At 40.1% G+C, this 20,764-nt stretch overlaps 1 protein-coding gene across 2 annotated transcripts in view; it reads left to right on the top strand.

The window, feature by feature from the left end:
• Positions 1–20,764, top strand: part of RCL1 (RNA terminal phosphate cyclase like 1) — a 179,846-nt gene that overhangs the window by 150,272 nt on the left and 8,810 nt on the right. The window lies entirely within an intron of this gene.

Raw genomic sequence — 20,764 nt, forward strand, 5'->3', positions numbered from 1 at the left:
TCTGATTTTCTTCAATACCAGCTTGAACTGCATATGACCAGTTGATGGTCTGTTCCACAGCTGGCCCCTGGCCTTATTCTGACTGATGATATTGAGCTTTTCCATCGTCTCTTTCCACAGATGTAGTCAATTTGATTTCTGTGTGTTCCATCTGGCGAGGTCCATGTGTTTTTTTTTAAAAAAAATATGTATAGTCACCGTTTATGTTGGTGAAAGAAGGTATTTGCAATGAAGAAGTCGTTGGTCTTGCAAAATTCTATCATTCGATCTCTGGCATTGTTTCTATCACCAAGGCCATATTTTCCAACTACCGATCCTTCTTCCTTGTTTCCAACTTTCACATTAAAATCACCAGTAATTATCAACGCATCTTGATTGCATGTTCGATCAATTTCAGACTGCAGCAGCCGATAAAAATCTTCTATTTCTTCATGTTTGGCCCTAGTGGTTGGTGCATAAATTTGAATAATAGTCGTATTAACTGGTCTTCCTTGTAGGCGTATGGATATTATCCTATCACTGACAGCATAGTACTTCAGGATAGATCTTGAAATGTTCTCTTTGACGATGAATGCAACACCATTCCTCTTCAAGTTGTCATTCCCACCATAGTAGACTATATGATTGTCTGATTCAAAATGGCCAGTACCAGTCCATTTCAGTTCACGATTGCTTAGGATATTGATGTTTATGCATTCCATTTCATTTTTGACAATTTCTAATTTTCCTAGATTCATACTTCGTACGTTCCAGGTTCCAATTATTAATGGATGTTTGCAGCTGTTTCTTCTTATTTTGAGTCATGCCACATCACCAAATGAAGGTCCCGAAAGCTTTACTCCATCCATGTCATTAAGGTTGACTCTACTTTGAGGTGGCAGCTCTTCCTCAGTCACCTTCTGAGTGCCTTCCAACCTGGGGGGCTCATCTTCCAGCACTATATCAGACAATGTTCCGCTGCTATTCATAAGGTTTTCACTGGCTAATACTTTACAGAAGTAGGCTGCAAGGTCCTTCTTCCTAGTCTGTCTTAGTCTGGAAGCTCAGCTGAAACCTGTCTACCATGGGTGACCCTGCTGGTATCTGAATACCAGTGGCATAGCTTCCACCATCACAGCAACATGCAACCCCTCACAGTATGACGGACTGACAGATGCATGGCGGGCCTTACATATACTTACCAGAAAATAAGAAATACTGAAAATAAATCAACCAAACTTTCTTCTAAGATACATCAATTGATTCCAACACGTTCAGAGCAAAGGAGAATGAAGAAAACCAAAGACTCAAGGAAAATATTAGTCCAAAGGATTAATGGACCACTATTTTTTTTTTTTAATACTACAGCCTCCACCAGCCTGAGCCCAGCAGAGCTAGATGGTGACTGCTCTGACAGGGATCACGATAGCGGGTTCCAAACAGAGTGGGAGAAAAATATAGAACAAAATTCAAATTAACAAAAAAGGGCCAGACAGACTTACTGGTCTGACAGAGACTGGAGGAACCTCCAAAACTATGGCCCCCGGACACCCTGCTAACTCAGAACTGAAGCTACTCCTGAAGTCCACCTTTCAGCCAAAGATGAGATAGGCCTATAAAACAAAAAGAGCCCTGGTGGCATAGTGGTTAAGAGTTTGGTTCCTAACCAACAGATCAGCAGTTTGAATCACCAGCCCTTCCTTGGAAACCCTATGGGACAGTTCTACTCTGCCCTATAGGTTTGCAATGAGTTGGAATCGACTTGACGGCAACAGGTTTGGTTTGGTTTTTGGTTTATAAAACCACAGTAATACATGTGAGGAATGTGCTTCTTAGTTAGATCAAGTATACAAGACCAAATGGGCAACACCTGCCTGAAAGCAAAGACGAGAAGGCAGGAAGGGACAGGACGGGGAAACTGAATGCATGTACATGAAGAACCCGGGGTGGAAAGGGAAAGGGGGAGAGTGCTGACACACTGCAGGGACTGCAACCATTGTCACAAAATAATGTGTATATAAATTTTTTAATGAGAAACTAATTTGCACTATAAACTTCACCTAAAACACAATAAAAATTTTAAAAATTTAACCAAATTTTCTGATAAAAATTTAACCCCCTAATCCAATTACTTTGGGTGGTTTATTGTTTATTATGCTGCTACGGTGGAGAGTAGGAAAGAAAGGCTGTTACATTTGCGCAAAAGTCAGTTCTAATCAAAGGCTGGATTTTTTCAATTTCTCAAGGCTCAATTCCACAAAAATATAACAAAATGAACACAAAGAAAAGAGAAGGAAGAAACATACAAAATAAAAATGGCAGAAAATAATGCAATAGAAAAAGGATGGTAGAGGCAGGTGGACTTAAGGGGGTTGTTATGGACTGAATTGTGTCCCCCCAAAATGTGTGTCAATTTGGCTGGGCCATGATTCCCAGTATTGTGCGGTTGTCCTCCATTTAGTGATCTGACATAATTATCCTTCGCGTTGTAAACCCTAACCTCTATGATGTTAATGAGGCAGGATTAGAGGCAGTTATGTTAATGAGGCAGGACTCATCTTCAGGATTAAGTTGTATCTTGGGTTAATCTCTTTTGAAATATAAAAGAGAGAAGCTAGCAGAGAGGAGAGGGACCTATTACCACCAAGAATAAAGAGTCAGGAGTGGAGTGTGTCCTTTGGACCCAGGATCACTGTGCTGAGAAATTCCTATACCCAGGGGAAGATTGATGGCAAGAAACATTCCCCTACAACCAACAGAGAGAGAAAGCCCTCCCCTGGAGCTGGCATCCTGAATTTGGACTTCTAGCCTTCTAAACTGCAAAAGAATAAATTTTTGTTGTTAAAGTCATCCACTTGTGGTATTTCTGTTGTAGACGGCACTAGATAACTAAGACAGGAGTCTTCCTCTTATGTGGGGATCTCAGCTGCCCAGACTCTGATTTGGACACCCACCTCCAAGCCCAAGGAAAATGGATTATGGGTAGTAAAGTAGAAGCCGAAAGAAGGCAGCAGGAAATTCACAATTCCTCCTCTGGGTGCAGTCCTGAAGAGGGGAGAATAATAACCACATCTACAGTTACCATGGTAGGCAGATTATATACATCATTTGGTTTAATTATTTATCTTCCTGATTTACAGATAAGAGCACTGAATTTCCTCAAGGTCACTAGACAGTAAATAATAGAGCTGAGACTTGAACTCCTAGAAAGGCTATTAATGAGAGTTTAGCTTGCCACATGCCGTCAGTTAGATGCCTTTGGTTTAAGGAACATCTTGTTTGGAAAACTCCTATCAGCCTGAGAAAGTTGTGGGGCTATCAGCCATTCACATTTTAGAGTGAAGTGGTTCAAACAGATTGCTTTCCTCTCAGCACTGAGGTTAGCTGCATTAAAAGAATGGGAGTTTTGAAATGGCTGGAGAAAGGGGTCATGTGGTAACGTGCCACTGCTTGGAGATTAAGGTCTTCTGTGAATACAGGGCAGCTGAGGGCTGGACAAGAGCTCTATGAAGTGGTAAGAAAAGAGTACAGAAGGGGAAGTGGGAAGATGCCAAAGATAAACTCTGGCTATTTCAAAATTCTGACTGGGTTCAGCCCCACCCTCAAGAAGACAGAAACAGGTTCTTCCTCTTTCTCTCTGCTGTGCAAATCAGTCCCCATTCACAGGACCAAGAGGTTCAGCTCCAAGGGCTACCCTGGGGGCATGAAGTCGGAGAGCTGGAAGGGGCCTCAGAGGTCTTCGGTCCTACTCACCACCAGGCACCTCCATACTTGAATCCCCCAAATGCCCCTACCACCTTTGCTGAAGCGAAGTGGTAAGAAATGTGCTCCTTCACAGAATAGCCTATGTCCATTTGGGCTTGAACTGATAGTTAGAAAGTCCTTCCTATCATTAGCAAGTCTTCCTTCAGCTTCCCCTCATTGCTCCTACTTCTACCCTCTGGAATCACCCAGTCTGTGTGGTATTTGCTCAAATGGAATTTGATCTTTCACGTACTGTTGTTTTTGGCTGATTTGCTAAGTTGATTAAAAAAAAAAAAAAGATCCCTCTATATACTCAGTGCTTTTTGGATCAAGGTAAATAAATGCTGGTAAAATGTTCTGGCAAAATTTTTTTTCAGGGAAATTTTGCCATTAATCTTTTTTTTTTTTTTTTTTTTAAAGCTAAGGGTCCCAACTAACAGGCTTATTTTGTGGGAATAAGTTCATATACAAATCCATGGGATGACTCACACAAACCCTTCCACATAAGAAAGAAACAAAAAGATATGTTTTCTTATTGATAAGAACTATTTGAAAGCTGCCTCCATTCTTTGGAATATAATAAAATAAACAGACATCAAGAAGAGATCATGTAATTAACTGACATGGAAAACTGTTTCACCTCGCTTTTAATTTTAAAAAAGTAAAAATTAAGATGATAATGAGATTCCGTATTTTCCTCCCATTCATTTAGCTACAAAACAAAACCACCCGTAGTAATACCCAATGTTTGTTAGGAAGGAGAACTAGTGTTCAAGTATCTTACCAGTGGTATTACAAACAGCTTTAGAGATCAATTTAGCACTATCCATCAAGGGACTTAAAAATATTCATATCCTTTGGGCCAGTGGAGTCTTCTCGGAATTTATCTTAAGGAAATAACCAAAAAGATTAAAATATATATGTGGCTAAAATTTGCAATCCATTATAGGAAAGCTATTTGTAGTTGTGAAAAATTGGTCACAGCCTAAAATCCCAGAATAGAAAAGAGTTAATTAGATAATGATGCATCTGCTCGATAGGAGATTATGCAGCCTTTACAAAAAATGTTTATGAAACAAAGTCACCTTGCATAATCAAGATGGTCCTAGTGGGAATACCTCAGGTAAGCCAAAAGCTGTGGAAGCAGAAAAATGTTGAGACTTACTGTTCATAGCCATGTGAAAAATACTTGCAGGATATAAAAAATCATGTATATAAAGAAATACACCAAAATTCTTCTTATGATAGAAAGAAGATGGGAGAAGTATTTTATAATTACTGTATTTTTATACATACAACACGTACCTTCTACATTTATTTGCCAACCATACCCTCCCCCGTGAGATGTTTTCATAAGCACCGCTATGCTAATTTTTTTTTTTACAGTTGTTCAGTAAAAAAAATTAGCATAGTATGCTTACAAAAATACTTGGGGGACGTGGTTGGCAAATGTAGAACGCGGTCATTATTTCCATAAAAACATGGTAATCAAGATATTAACGTAGTACCTCATCTTTAACCAAAAAAGGCTACGTAAACTAATTTTGCTCCTGACTTTTTTTTTTTTTTTGCCAAGAACTGCATCACTAACTTTGACCAGTTGTTGTTAGGTGCCCTCCAGTCAGTTCTGACTTATAGCAACCCTACGGGAAATAGAACTAAACATTGCCGAGTTCCGCACCATCATCAGTCATTGCTGTTTGAACCCATTGTTGCAGCCACTGTGTCAGCCCATCTCGTTGAGGGTCTTCCTCTCTTTCACGGACTTTACCAAGCATAATGTCCTTCTCCAAGGACTGGTCCCTCCTGGTAACATGTCCAAAATACCTGGGATGAAGTCTCGTCATGCTTGCTTCTGAGGAGCATTCTGACTGTACTTCTCGCAAAACAGATTTTGTTCACTCTTCTGGCAGTCCATGGTATATTCAATATCCTTTGCCAACACCATAATTCAAATGCATCAATTTTCCTTTGGTCTTCCTTATTTATTATCCAGCTTTCCCATGCATATTAGGCAATTGAAAATACCAAGGCTTGGTTCAGGCACATCTTAGTCCTCAGGGGGACGTGTTTGCTTGCTTTTTTTTTTTTTTTAAACACTTTAAAGAGGTCTTTTGCATCAGATTTGCCCAATGCAGTGGGTCTTTTGATTTCTTGACTGCTGCTTCCATGGGCGTTGATTGTGGACCAAGTAAAATGAAATCTTTGACAACTTCAATATTTTCTCCATTTATCAGGTTGTTGCTTATTGGTCCAGTTGTAAGGATTTTTTTTTTTTTTTTTATGTTGAGGTATAAGTCATACTGAAGGCTATGGTCTTTTATCTTCATCACTAAGTGCTTCGAGTCTGCTTCACTTTCAGCAAGCAAGGTTGTGTCGTCTGCATATCGCAGGTTGTTTATGAGTCTTCCTCCGATCCTGATGCCCCGTTCTTCTTCCTATAGTCCAGTTTCTCGGATTACTTGCTCAGCATACAGATTGAATAGGTATGGTGAAAGGATACAACCCTGATGTGCACCGTTCTTGACTTTAAGCCATGCACTGTCGCCTTGTTGTGTTCGAACTACTGCCTCTTGGTCTATGGACAGGTTCTGCATGAGCACAATTAAGTGTTCTGGAATTCATGTTGTTTGCAATGTTATCCGTAATGTGTTCTGATCCACACAGTTGAATGCCTTTGCGTAGTCAATAAAACTCAGGCAAACATCTTTCTGGCATTCTCTGTTTTCACCCAAGATCCATCTGACATCAGCAATGATATCCCTCATTCCACATCCTCTTCTGAATCTGGTTTGAATTTCTGGCAGTTCCCTGTAGATGTACTGCTACAAAGGAGTCCTGGTAGTTCAGTGGTTAAGGTGCTTGACTGCTAACCAAGAGGTTGGTGGTTAGAAACCACCAGTGGCTGCTCTGGAGAAAGATGTGGCCGTCTGCTTCCGTAGAGATTTATAGCCATGGAAACTCTATCGGGTTGCTATGAGTTGGAATCAACTCAATGGCAGTGGGCCTTTGGTTCTTGGTACCACTGCCACTGCTTTTGAATGATCTTCAGCAAAATTTTACTTGTGTGTGATATTAATGATATCGTTTGATAATTTTCACATTCTGTTGGATCACCTTTCTTTGGAATGAGCACGAATATGGATCTCTTTCAGTCGATTGACCAGATAGCTGTCTTCTAAATTTCTTCACATAGACAAGTGAGTGCTCCCAGCACTGCGTCCATTGGCTGGAACACCTCCCTTGGTATTCCATCAATTCCTGGAGCCTTGTTTTCCACCAGGGCTTTCAGTGCGCTAGGACTTCTTCCTCCAGTACCACCGGCTCTTGAGCGTATGCTACCTCTTGAAATGGTTGAACGTCAACCAGCTCTTTTTGGTACAGGGACTCTGTGTATTCCTTCCATCTTCTTTTGATGCTTCCTTCCTTGTTCAATATTTTGCCCACAGAAACCTTCAATATTGCAACTCAAGACTTGAATCTTTTTTTCCCAAATGAATTTATTATCTTTAAAGTGAGAGTTATTGTGAGGAATGAACGGGGTGATTTATGTTTGGTGTCTCCTGTGCTATTAATATGTGCTCCATATTTTGTGGCTGTTGTAATTTATTTTGTAATTATGTATGTTTTTAAATTAATTTTTATTCCTTTTTGTTTTGTTTTTTGGTTTAGTAAGATATATATTTCACTTTTGAATTATTTTCCTATAAATTTTATTTTACTGACAGTAAAACAATAATTTGAATTATTTACTTATGGAATCCATCCATAATTAAGTGATTGTCTATCCTAAACAGTTAAAAATTAAGAACACTAAATATCTGCCCTCAGTAGCTTAGAGGACAGAACAGAGGGATGGAGCATCAGAGGGAAATATAAAAATGTGGGGAATGAGCTTAGTTACTGGACTGTAAAAACTAATTTGCACAATCTAGTTTGGCTTATATTGTCTTATATTAGATGTTTTGTTCAGTTTTCATTGAGCCCCTACTCTGAGCCAAGCGTTGCACTAGGCAATGGAAATACAAAGACAGAACAGAGAGGTCCCTACCGCGACGGTCTTCTAAGTTATACAGTGTAATGCTTCATAATATCTAAAATGTCTCAGAACCTCGGGAGCAAAACTCCACCTCAGATGTATAAGGATCACCTAAAATATAGTTCAAAGTGAAAATCTCCATTTTCCAACCTTCTTTCTCTGAATGCAGCCATTTTTTAGATCCCTTCTCTGTCTAACAACTGGAACACAGATTCCAAGAATAGGACAATGCTAATCAAACACCAAGAATCTTTGCTTCTTTTTTCAGGCCCCGAATATTGACATTTCCACCTGATGCCGTGGGATTTGTGTTGCCAACAAAGCACTAGAGTTGAATGCAGACTTTTAAGAGAATTTCGATTAAGGAAAAAAAAAAATCATATTCCAACCACTGCCACTGCCTTTTCTGAAGCACTCAGAGTAGGCAGTAATTCAAAGGCTCTGAAGCACTCTCTGAGGAGGGTTAGCACCCAAAGTTTGTTTTGTTGTAGTGTCCTAAGGGAATACCTTTCTTGCTAAGCCCTGGAACAGCTGGTTGGGGATTTCCCTATTTTTCTTTTTTTTTTATTGTGCTTTAGGTGAAAGGTTACAGCTCAAGTTAATTTCTCATACAAAAATTTATACACATATTGTTATGTGACACTAGTTGCAATCCCTATAATGTGACAGCACACTCCTCCTTTCCACCCTGAGTTTCCCAGGTCCATCCAGCTAGCTCCTGTCCCTTCTTTCCTTCTTATCCTGTCGAGGCTTGAATTTTTTCTTCAGTTTTTCAGCTTGAGAAATGCTGAGTGTGTTCTTCCCTTTTGGTTTTCTATCTCCAGCTCTTTGCACTTGTCATCATAATATTTTACTTTCTCTTCTTGAGCCACTCTCTGAAATCTCCTGTTCAGCTCTTTTATTTCATCATTTCTTACATTCGCTTCAGCTACTTCTATGTTCAAGAGCAAGTTTCAGAGTATCTTTTGATATCCATTTTGGTCTTTTTTCTTTTCTGTCTTTTTAAGGACTTTTTGCTTTCTTCATGTGTCATGTTCTTGATGTCAGTCTACACCTCGTCTGGTATTTGGTCACTAGTGTTCGTTGTCTCAAATTTATTCTTGAGGTCTATAAATTCAGGTGGCATATACTCAAGGTTGTACTTTGGCTCTTGTGGACTTGTTTTAATTTTCTTCAGCTTCAGCTTGAACTTGCATAGGAGCTATTGACGGTCTGTTCCACAGTTGGCCCCTAGCCTTGCTCTGGCTGAGGACGTTGAGCTTCTCCACCGTCTCTCACAGATGTAGTCGATTTGATTCTTGCGTATTCCATTCGGTGGGGTCAGTGCGTATGGTCATTGTTTATGTTGTTCGAAAAAAGGTATTAGCAGTGAATAAGTCATTGGTCTCGCAAAACTTTATCATAAAATCTCTGGTGTGGTTTCTATCACCAAGGCCATATTTTCTAACTACTGATCCTTCTTCTTTGTTTCCAACTTTTGCATTCCAATCACCAGTAACTATCAATGCATCTTGATTGCATGTTTGATCAATTTCACACTGCAGAAGTTGGTAAAAATCTTCAATTTCTTCATCTTTGGCTTTTGTGGTTCATGCATAAATTTGAACAGTGGTTGTATTAACTGGTCTTCCTTGTAGGCATATGGATATTATTCTATCACTGACAGCACTGTACTTTGGAATAGTTCATGAAATATTCTTTTTGACAATGAATGTGATACCCTTCCTCTTCAATTTGTCATTCTTGGCATAGTAGACCATATGATTGCTGATTCAAAATGGCCAATATCAGTCCATTGCAGCTTACTAATGACTAGGATATTGATCTTCAAGCATTCTATTTCATTTTTGACAACTCTAGTTTTCCTAGATTCATAGTTCGTACAGTCCGCATTCCAATTATTAAGGGATATTTGCAGCTGTTTCTTCTCATTTTAAGTCAGGCCACATCAGCAAATGAAGGTCCCGAAAGTTTTACTCCTTCCATGTAGAAATATTACTGTAATATTGGAGGGGGGCTTCAAAAATGTAAATTAAAAACCCCCTTTCCAAAAATAAGTGGCTCAGGGATATCTCCAACCTCTTATTCCTTTCTGCGCTGCTTCTGTAATAAAACTGGACAGAGTGCAGAGAAGAAAAAGAGCTTTTCCAGAAGCAAGTTTTTGAAGTATCCAGAGGACGCCGATAGAAAAAAAAACCCTCGCCTCTTCTCTAGGACGCCTTGCTCTGCTTACCATGAGCCCTGGGAGGGGAAAGTACTTGTGTAGCCAGATAAAAAGGAAGGGGGCAGGGTGGTGAGGGAGGAGATCCTGGCAGAGTGAGACCCTCCAGGCCCTCTGACAGCCAGAGTACAATCTGGAGCTTTCCAGTATCGCTGATTCTTTGGCCAGTGGAGCAGAAGGCTGATTGCTTGCTTAAATACATACCTTCTCCCCTGCTCCAACCATTTCATTTCTATTGGATTTTTGCAGAAGCTTTCAAATTTTCTCACATTTTCTTTGCCTTTCTCCTCCAACTTCATTCTGGAATGATGTTGTTTCCAATTCATCTGGGGTCCCCATTGATATTATTAGCAAGAAACGCTGATTATGGAATGTGCTTGATCGGTTGAGTCTCTGAGGCTCCTGGTCATTGCACTTTGTGGGACTGTGAGTTAATATCAGGAAATGACACCTCCATTCAGCGTTCTCACATGTGTACACCACTCAACACAAAGCGAAATATGGGGTATATTTTTTAAAAAACAAACCCAAACCGTTGCCGTCGAGTTGATTCCAACTCAGAGCAACCGTAGAGAGCAGAGGAGAACTGCCCCACAGGGTTTCCGAGGCTGTAGTTTTTACAGAGGCAGATGCCACGTCTTTCTCCAGCAGAGCAGCTGGCGAGTTCGAACTGCTGTTTGGTTAGCAGCTGAGTGCTCAGCCGCTGTGCTACCAGGGCTCCCTATGGGATATATTAGTCAGCTATTATAAAACCAGGACTCCATGGGTGTTATAAACCCAGTAGGTGCTCAGTTCCTAACCAAAAGGTTGGTGGTTCAGATCCACCCAGATGCACCTCAGAAGAAAGGTCTGGTGACCTACTTCTGAAAAATCACAGCGACTGAAAACCCTATGGAGCAAAAAAGCAAAACAAAACAAAAGTTCGCCGTGGCGCGTGGTTTGACTCTGGTGCCCGTGGGGTCGCCAGGAGTCCGGTCGCCTCGGCAGCAACTGGTTGTGGAGGTGGTATTGTTACACTAATGCTGTGTGACAAATAGCCCCAAACTCGGTGGCTTACAACAACCAGGCTTTACCTTCCCTGTTGGTGTGGGCGCGGAGGAGCCGGGTCAGCTTCGCTCCGATTGCAGGGAGGCTGGGCTCATAGCGAAGCTTCCAGCTGGCATCGGGTCTGCTCCGCGTGTCCCCGCAATCTCATCAGCTGTCTGGGACTCTCTCTCCTTCGGGTGGGTCACCAAGCACAAGGGGTCAATTCAGATCATTCATTCAAGGCCTGTATTCATGTCTTCTGCTATTCAGTTGACCACACAAGTCACACACACGATTATGCCCAACATCGGTGGGGAGGGGAGATAACTCTGCCCACTGGGAGTTCACGTGGTAGAGGGAGGGAGGAAAGAATTGAGGACAATGATCTAATCTACCATAGGGGACGGTGTGCGAACTGGTGAACTCAAATAATTAAAAAAAAATATGTACCTACTGATTTTCAGGATAAGAAGCATCATCTCCATGTGTGAAAAATATCCCCTTTTTTCCAATCAGATGAATGAAAATGCAATAAACTTATTTGCTATATATTTCTTTTAAAAAACTTGCAATATTACTATATTTAAATGATAGTAACTGATTAGGACTATACTGGCAGTCTAATCAAGTAGGAATTGGTTCACTTTAGGTGAATTTCTGATATTGGAAATTGTTTTATATTTTGGTAGGCACTTTTTTTTTTTTTGGAAACCCTGGTGATGTACTGGCTAAGAGTTATGGCTGCTAACCAAGAGGTTGGAGGTTCAAATCCACCAGGTGCTCCTTGGAAACTCTATGGGCAGTTCTACTCTGTCCTATAGGATCACTATGAGTCAGAATTGACTCGACAGCAATGGATTTAGTTTTTTTTTTTTTTTTTTTGCTTGTTTTTTAGTTCCAAGTTAGTAGTTTGTATTAAACACACGCGTGCATGCACGCGTGCACACACACACACTGCATTTGTTTTTAGGAGTTTGTAACAAGGAACTAAAACGTGCCCTAAAAGGAAACCAGTTGGTAAGAATCACTATTTGGTAAGAAAAGGTGACTCAAGAAAAGAAGTTCCTTGTGGTTTTGAACTTTATTATGCTACAGGTCTCTACACAAGTAAAAAGAAGAAGCTGACATTAAGGCAAAAGCTTTTAAGCAGAGGTTTCTGTTGTTAATGTTTTAGAAAGAGAACACTTCTCAAGAAGATTTTGTGTTTCTTTGTTTTAAAGACTAAAAGCAAGGGGTAAGTGAAGTCTGTGTTCAAGCTCAGTAGGTCTGTTTACTTTGGAACAACAGCTTCAAACTCCTGGAAAGAATTGCTGGCTGATAACCTCAGAAAAAACAAAAACAAAAACCAGTAATGGATTCAAAGAAAGCTGATTGGGGATTTTTTGTTTGTGTGTTTGAATTTTAAATTAGTAAATGCCTTTCTAGTTTTTGTCTGGAACCAAAATTTTTCGTTCTTTTTAGGATACAGGTTAAAATTTGCAGGGACTCAAGAGATCAGGGAACTAGTCAATATCAGAGAAAGATGGCGAGTTAATTTCAGTTTCAAAAAATTTATCTAGCTTTGTCTGGATGAATAAATGGGGACATTGAAGCAGGAGAATTTGGCATTTGCTGTCCCAGCTTCGAGGATTTCCTCCTGAAACAGAACTGCCTCTGTGATGCAATGTCCAGTTGCCTTTTTTCCAACGAAAAAGGAAATTCACCAGCAATTATGCCTAATTAAGTGAACAAAAGAAAAATTTGTTCAACACCATCACTACTTGGCACCCTGGATGCAATCAAGTAAGACAAGCTCCCTGTATCCATAAGAATTTTTACTTTTTTTTTTTAAATATGTTATTGTGTTTTAAGTGAAAGTTTATACAGCAAATTAGTTTCCCATTGAACAAATTGTACACAAAGTGTTCTGTGACATTGGTTGCAGTCCCCACACTGTGTCAGTGCTTTCCGCATTTCCACCCTGGGTTCCCCATTCCCTTTCTTCTGGTTTTCCTACCCCTCCCTGCCTTCTCATCTTTGCCGTAGGGCAAGTGTTACCCTTGTGGTCTCCTATATTTGATTGTTCTATGGAGCATGTTCCTTTTGGGTGTTATTGTTTGTTTTACAGGCCTTTTGTCTGTTGCTTGGTGGGAAGGTGGTTTCCAGGAGTGGCTGGAGAGCCAAGTCAGAGGAGTGTCTTAGGGCCGTCATCTCAGGGCTTCCTCTCTTGTGATCCCAGAGCGGTCAGTAGTGGTAGCTGGGAACCGTTCAGTTCTTCTGGTCTCAGTGTCATGGAGGCTGTGGTACATGTGGTCCATTAGTCCTTTGAACTAATTGCTCCCTTGAGCCATTGGTTTTCTTCACTCTTCTTTGCTCCAGACAGGAAGAGACCACTAATTATATCTTAGATGGCCGCGCGCGAGCTTGTAAGACCCCAGTCACTACTCACCAAAGGGAGATGTAGAACACTGTTTTTATGCAGTTATGCCAATTGACATAGATGTCCCCTGAGTCTATAGTCCTTAGCCTTTGAGCCTAGTATCTTCATCCCAGGAGGTGTTTGTGCATAAGAAGTTTCCATGACTGTACCCTTGTGCGCTCTATTGTCTATATTGGTATACACATTACATCTACAACTATGTATGTAGAGATATCCACAACCTAATCTATATCTATATCCCAGGCCTCTTTAGCATATCTATCTACCTGGCGGTGTAGTAGTTAAGAGCTATGGCTGCTAACCAAAATTTTGGTGGTTCAAATCCACCAAGTGCTCCGTCGAAACCCCAGGGGCAGTTCTACTCTGTCCTATAGGGTCAATATGAGTCGGAATCAACTCAACGGCAATGGATTTTTTTTTGTCTACCTACATATCCCTTCATAAATTATTGTTTGTTAACACTGTTGTTGCAGGGTTGCCTTTGTTACAGTAATTGCTATAGTTGCCCTTTGTTCTTGTGTTTCTTTTAGTGTTTTTCTTTGCTTTTGTCATGTTGTAGTGAGTTCTCCATATAGTGTATTGCCTTTCCTTTCGTTAGTATTACCACGTGTCTTCTTTCTGTTTAGTAATTTACCCGCCTTCCCCCTCCCTTTTTTTTCCCCCCTCCCTTTCCTGGTAACCATCAAAGAATTTTTTTTTCTGTGTGTAAACCTTTTCTTTTTTTTTTTTTTAATAATAATGATTTCATACAATATTTGTCTTTGTGGTTAGCTTATTTCACTCAGCTTAATGTCCCCAAGATTCATCCATGTTGTGACATGTTTCATGGATTTGTCAGGATTCTTTATTGTTGCATAGTATTCTATTGTGTGTATGTACCACAGTTTGCTTACCCATTCATCGTCGATGGACACTTTGGTTGTTTCCATCTTTTTGCTACTGTGAATAATGCTGCAATGAATGTGGGTGTGATATGTCTCTTTGTGTCACGACTCTAATTTCCTCAGGTGTATACCTAGGAGTAAGATTGCTGGATAATATGGCATTTTGTATCTCTAGCTTTTGAAGGAAGTGCCATATCATTTTCCATAGTGGTTGTACCATTTTACATTCCCACCAGCTGTGTATAAGAGTTTCAGTCTCCCCACAACCTCGCCAGCATTTGTTGTTTTCTGTTTTTTTTTTTATTGGTGCCATGGTGGGATCTCATTGTAGTTTTAATTTGCATTTCTCTAATGGCTGATGGCTAATGATATCGAACATTTCTTCATGTTTTCCTTAGCTGCCTGAATGACTTTAGAGAAATATCTGTTCATGTCCTTTGCCCATTTTTCAATTGGATTGTTTGTCTTTTTGTTGCTGAGGTATTGAAGTTTTCCGTTATTTTAGAGATTAACCTGTTGTTGGGTATGTTGTAGCCAGAAAATTTTTTCCCAGTCTGTAGGTTCTCTTTTTACTTTTTTGGAGAAGTCTTTTGATGAGCCTTTAAGTGTGTAATTTTTAGGAGGTCTCATTCATCTAGTTTATCTTCTCCCCTTTGTGCATTTTTAGTTATGGTTGGTATGCTATTTATGCCATGTATTAGGGCCCCTGTGGTTTTCTCTATTTTTTTCTTCCATGATCTTTATAGTTGTAGGTATTTAGGTCTTTGATCCATTTTGAGTTAGTTTTTGCGTAAGGTATGGGTCCTGTTTCATTTTCTACAGATAGATATCCAGTTTTACCAGCACCATTTGTTAAACAGTCTGTCTCTTCCCTGTTTAATGGACTTTGGCCCTTTGTTGAAGATCAGCTGTCCCTAAGTAGAGGAATTTACCACAGGCTTCTCAATTCTGTCCCATTGGTCTGTGTGTATGTCGCTGTACCAGTGCCGGGCTGTTTTTAATACTATGGCCGTGTAGTAGATTCTGAGATCAGGAAGTGTGAGGCCTCCTACTTTGTTCTCCTTCAGTAATGCTTTACTTATCCATGGCCTCTTCCCTGTCCATGTAAAGTCTGTAATTATTTTTTCTATCTCATTAAAGAATGCCGTTGGGATATGGATTGGGATTGCATTATATCTATAGATTGCTTTGGGTAGTATTGACATTTTCACAATGTAAAGTCTTCCTATCCACGAGCATATTTTTTGTTTGTTTTTCTATTTTGTTTTCTTGTTGTAGTGTTTTGTAATTTTCTTTGTATAAGTCTTTTATGTCCCTGGTTAGATTTATTCCCAAGTATTTTATTTTGGGGGGGATTATCATAAATGGTATTGTTTTCCTGATTTCCTTTCTGAAGTTCTCTTTGTTGGTATAGAGGAATCTGATTGATTTTTGTATGTTGATCTCGTATCCTGCTACTTTGCTGAATCCTTCTATTAGTTCCAGTAGCTTTCTTGTGGAATCTTTAGGATTTTCTATGTATAGCATCACATCATCTGCAAATAGGGATAGTTTTACTTCTTTCTGGCCAATCTGAACGACCTTTATTTCCTTTCCTTGCCTAATATTTCTAGCTAGGACATCCAGTACAATGTTGAATTGTTATCGTTGTTGTTCGGTGTCGTTGAGTCGGTTCCAACTCATAGCAACCCTACGCACAACAGAACGAAACACTGCCTGGTCCTGCGCCATCCTCACAACTGTTGTTATGCTTGAGCTCATTGTTGCAGCCACTGTGGCAATCCACCTCGTTGAGGGTCTTCCTCTTTTCTGCTGACCCTGTACTTTACCAAGCATGATGTCCTTCTCCAGGGACTGATCCCTCCTGAAAACATGTCCAAAGCATGTAAGACACAGTCTCGCCATCCTTTCCTCTAAGGAGCATTCTGGCCGCACTTCTTCCAAGACGGATTTGTTCATTCTTTTGGCAGTCCATGGTACATTCAATATTTTTCGCCAACGCCAGAACTCAAAGGCATCAACTCTTCTTCGGTCTTCCTTATTCATTGTCCAGCTTTCACATGCATATGATGCCATTGAAAATACCATGGCTTGGGTCAGGCGCACCTTAGTCTTCAGGGTGACATCTTTGTTCTTCAACATTTTGAAGAGGTCCTTTGCAGCAGATTTGTCCAATGCAATGCGTCTCTTAATTTCTTGACTGCTGCTTCCATGGCTGTTGATTGTGGATCCAAGTAAAATGAAATCCTTGACAACTTCAATCTTTTCTCCGTTTATCATGATGTTGCTCATTGGTCTACTTGGTGAATAGGAGTGGTGATAAAGGGCATCCTTTTCTCTAGTTCCAGTTTTCAAGGGAAATGTTTTCAGTCTCTCTCCATTGAGAATAACATTTTGTGTAAATACCCTTGACTATCCTTGACTATATTGAGGAATGTCCCTTCTATTCCTATTTTGCTGAGAGTTTTTAACAGGAATGGGTGTTGGACTTTATCAAATGCTTTTTCTGCATTGATTGAGATGATCATGTCGTTCTTTTGTTTTATTTATGTGGTGTATTATACTGACTGATTTTCTAATGTTGAACCATCCTTGCATACCTGGTATGAATCCTACTTGGTCATGGCGTATTGTTTTTTGATATGTTGTTGAATTTTATTGGCTAGAAGTTTGTTGAGAATTTTTGCATCTATATTCATCAGGGATATTGTTCTGTAGTTTTCTTTTTTGGTGGTGAAGAGTTTTTATTCTTGAACAGGCAATAGAAGGGCAATTAAGCAAGCAATGGCAATAATTTTTACAGTCAAAAAGACTGTGGTAAATATAATTCTTTGACAAATACCTAAAGACAATAGTTATGCTTTTCTAATGACTAGCATTCAGACTAGACTAAGTTTAAAGCTTTTGTCCATTTTCTAATTGAGTCGTTTGTCTTTTTATTATTGATTTGTATTATTCAAATATTTTGAATAATGGTCTTTTGTCAGATATATGAGCTGCAAATATTTTCTCCAGCCTGTGTCTTGCCTATTTGTTTTCTTAGCAGTGTCTTTTGATGCAGAATATTGGCTCACTGAATGATCCAAATTCTTAGTTTCTAGTGCTGTTTTAACAAAAATACCACAAATGGTATGGCTTTAATGAACAGAAATTTATTGTCTCACAGGTTCACATACTAGAAGTTCAAGTAGGTCATCTGCCCCAGGGGAGGGTTCTTCCTTGTTGGTCCTTCCCAGGTGTTCCTTGCCCTTCCTTGGCTTATAGGTGTTTCCTCACATGGCCTTATCCCCCTGCGTGTGTGTGTCTTTGTGTTTATTCTGCTCTTTTTATAAAATACCACTTAGAAGTACTTAAGTTTAGGACCCACCCTACTCTGGTATGTCCTCATTAACTTGTTGTTGTTAGGTGGTTAGGTGCCATCGATTCTGATTCATAGCGACCCTATGTACAACAGAACAAAACACTGCCTGGTCCTGTGCCATCCTCACAATTTTTATGCTTGAGCCCATTGTTGCAGCCGCTGTGTCAATCCATCTCACTGAGGGTCTTCCTCTTTTTCGCTGACCCTATACTTTACCAAGCATGATGTCCTTCTCCAGGGACTGATCCTTCCTGATAACATGTTATATATATATATTACCTATATTTAGTTCTAGCAATACCGATTTGGTTCTGTTTTATAGCTTTCTATTTCTCTGCTGAGATAGCCTCTCCATTGATTCATTATGAGCATATTTCCTTCATGTCTTTGAGCATAATCATATGGCAGCTCTAAAATCCTTGCTTGCTTATTCCTACACCTAGGTCATCTTTGGGTTGGTCTACCTTTTTTCTTGGGAATGGGTCACATTTTCCTATTTCTTTGTATTCCCAGTACACTGGGATGTATCCTGGGTGTTGTAAATGACACAGTGAAAATGATACAGTGAAGAGAATCTAAATTCTGCTATGTTTCTTTTTTCTTTTACCAGCTAGTTAAGTTGGCTACACTCAAACTCTAAACTCAGTCTTTCCTTCAGTGAGCAACAGCTTAACTCTCTGACTGGCCTAGCTGAGCTGGGCTAGGTAGAGCCTGTCCTGTGCATTAGTAATTCAGAGGGCAGCTAGAGGCTTGACCCAAGTTTGTATGTAGAATTCAACACTCCCCATTTATGGCTATCTCTTTGATGGAATTTATTTCCTCACTTTCCAGCTGCTGTTGTTGCCCCAAACCACATATCCTCTGATGTCTTTAAACTAATAAGACTACAGGTCTTTTATTGGTGTGTTGGCTGCCCAACTTGGTGCTCACTGGGCCTGCCCTCAGGCAAAAAGCCGCAAAACCAGGAAACTCTCTGTGCTGTTGCTCATTTCCACGTGTAGATTCCCCTCTAGTTTCTGTTCTCTAGTGCTCTCAGTGAGTTGTTTTATATATTTTGTCCAGAGTTTGGGGATGATCTGAAAGGACCTATTCCTTCATTATGGCACACTAGAAGCGTCTACACAAAGTTTCGTTGCTTGAAAACATAATTATGTTATATGAGAACAGTCCTCAACATTGTAAATTTCTCATTTGTGCAACCTTAACTTATATACTGACACTCATAAAGAGTATTTTAACATCAAATTCAGATTTTAATATCAACTGATGACCAAGCATTTTAAGCTGTTGCACAGGGATACTGCTTCTCGCCAAACTTCTGTGTCTCTGTTTGTTCAGTTTAAACTTTTGCCTTTCTAGTTTTATAAATTGGAGTGGAAAATGGAAAAATAAAGATCTTATACAGTCTTGTGCCGCCTAACATCTGTTCAGGCAACGCCAGACCGCATGTACATCCGAGCTCTTGTAAGTTCAGAAATCCCGATCAGAGAACGGGCCGTGGTGGACGTAACCAGACGTAGTGAACGCAGAAGCTTCCTACAGACAACACGTGTGTCTCGTGACTCTTGTATACAAAGCGATTGTGCTGCCAGGCCTATAATGGTATAGCATGTATATAACCTGTAATACTTATGTCTTGATAGTCATAATAGACTCCTATGTTACTGACTTACGTATGTAATGTACTGTATTTTCTATCATTACTTTAATGTGACCTTACCCTGCTTATAAATAAAAAGTTTACCATATAACAGTGTATGCTTCAACTCGTAGGCGGCAGCATCCAATCTCTTAAGCATCGTAGCACTCTCTCTCTGTTCAATTTTCTTTCGAAAATATTACCCTGAAGTGCATCATGGATCTCAAACGCAGCAAAACCAGTGCCAGTGAAAACAGCAGCGAGAGGCAAAGCAGAAGTATCAATTCGGAAGTGAAACAAAATGTTATTAAACAACACGAAAGTAGAAAATCAGTGGGCAGTTAAAGGATTGCAAAAATGAAGTTTGACTACTAGACATTAGAGCCCACTCGGAGTTAAAAGTTTGAAGTGCTGGTACAACCATCTTGGAAAACAATGTGTCTCTTCCTTATAAAGCTAGAAATAGAAATGCCATATGTCCTAGCAATCCCACTAGTAGGAACATATCCTAGAGAAGTAAGAGCCATCGCACAAACAGACATATGCGCACCCACGTTCACTGCAGCATTGTTCACTACAGCAAAAAGATGGAAACAACCTAGGTGCCCGTCAACAGATGGATGGATGGACAAACTATGGTACATACACACAATGGAGTACCACGCAACTATAAAGAACCGTGATCAGCCTGCGAAACATCTCACAACATGGATGAATCTGGGAGGCGTTATGCCGAGTGAAATAAATCAGTCGCAAAAGGACAAATGCTGTATGAGACCACTACAACAAAAACACATGAAAACGTTTCCACACAGAAAGAAACAATCTTTGATGGTTACAAGGAAGGGGAGGGGTGAGGAAGGAAAAACATTAAGTAGATAGTAGATAAGTGGTAACTTTGGTGAAGGGTAAGACAGGACACAAGACTGGGGAAGTCAGCACAGGTTGACCAAGGCAAAGTCATAGAAGCTTCATAGACACATCCAAACTCCCTAAGGGACCAAATTACTGGGCTGAGGGCTGGGGACCATGGTCTCGGGGGACATCTAGCTCAATTGGCATAATATAGTTTATAAAGAAAATGCTCTACATCTGACTGTGGTGAGTAGCACCTGGGGTCTTAAAAGCCTGCAAGTGGCCATCTAAGATACATCTACTGGTCCCATCCCGGCTGGAGCAAAAAACCAAAAACCAAAACCATTGCCTTCGAGTCAATTCCAACTTATAGCAACTCTATAGGTCAGAGTAGAACTTCCCCATAGAGTTTCCAAGGAGCACCTGGTGGATTCAAACTGCTGACCTTTTGGTTAGCAGCCATAGCTCTTAACCACTATGTCACCAGGAGCTGGAGCAAAGGAGAATGAAAAAAAACAAAGACACAAGGGAAAGATTAGTCTAAAGGACTAATGGACCACAACTACCACAACCTCCACCAGACTGAGCCCAGAACAA

Source organism: Loxodonta africana, chromosome 9, assembly GCF_030014295.1.
Source record: "Loxodonta africana isolate mLoxAfr1 chromosome 9, mLoxAfr1.hap2, whole genome shotgun sequence".
Classification (NCBI taxonomy): domain Eukaryota; kingdom Metazoa; phylum Chordata; class Mammalia; order Proboscidea; family Elephantidae; genus Loxodonta; species Loxodonta africana.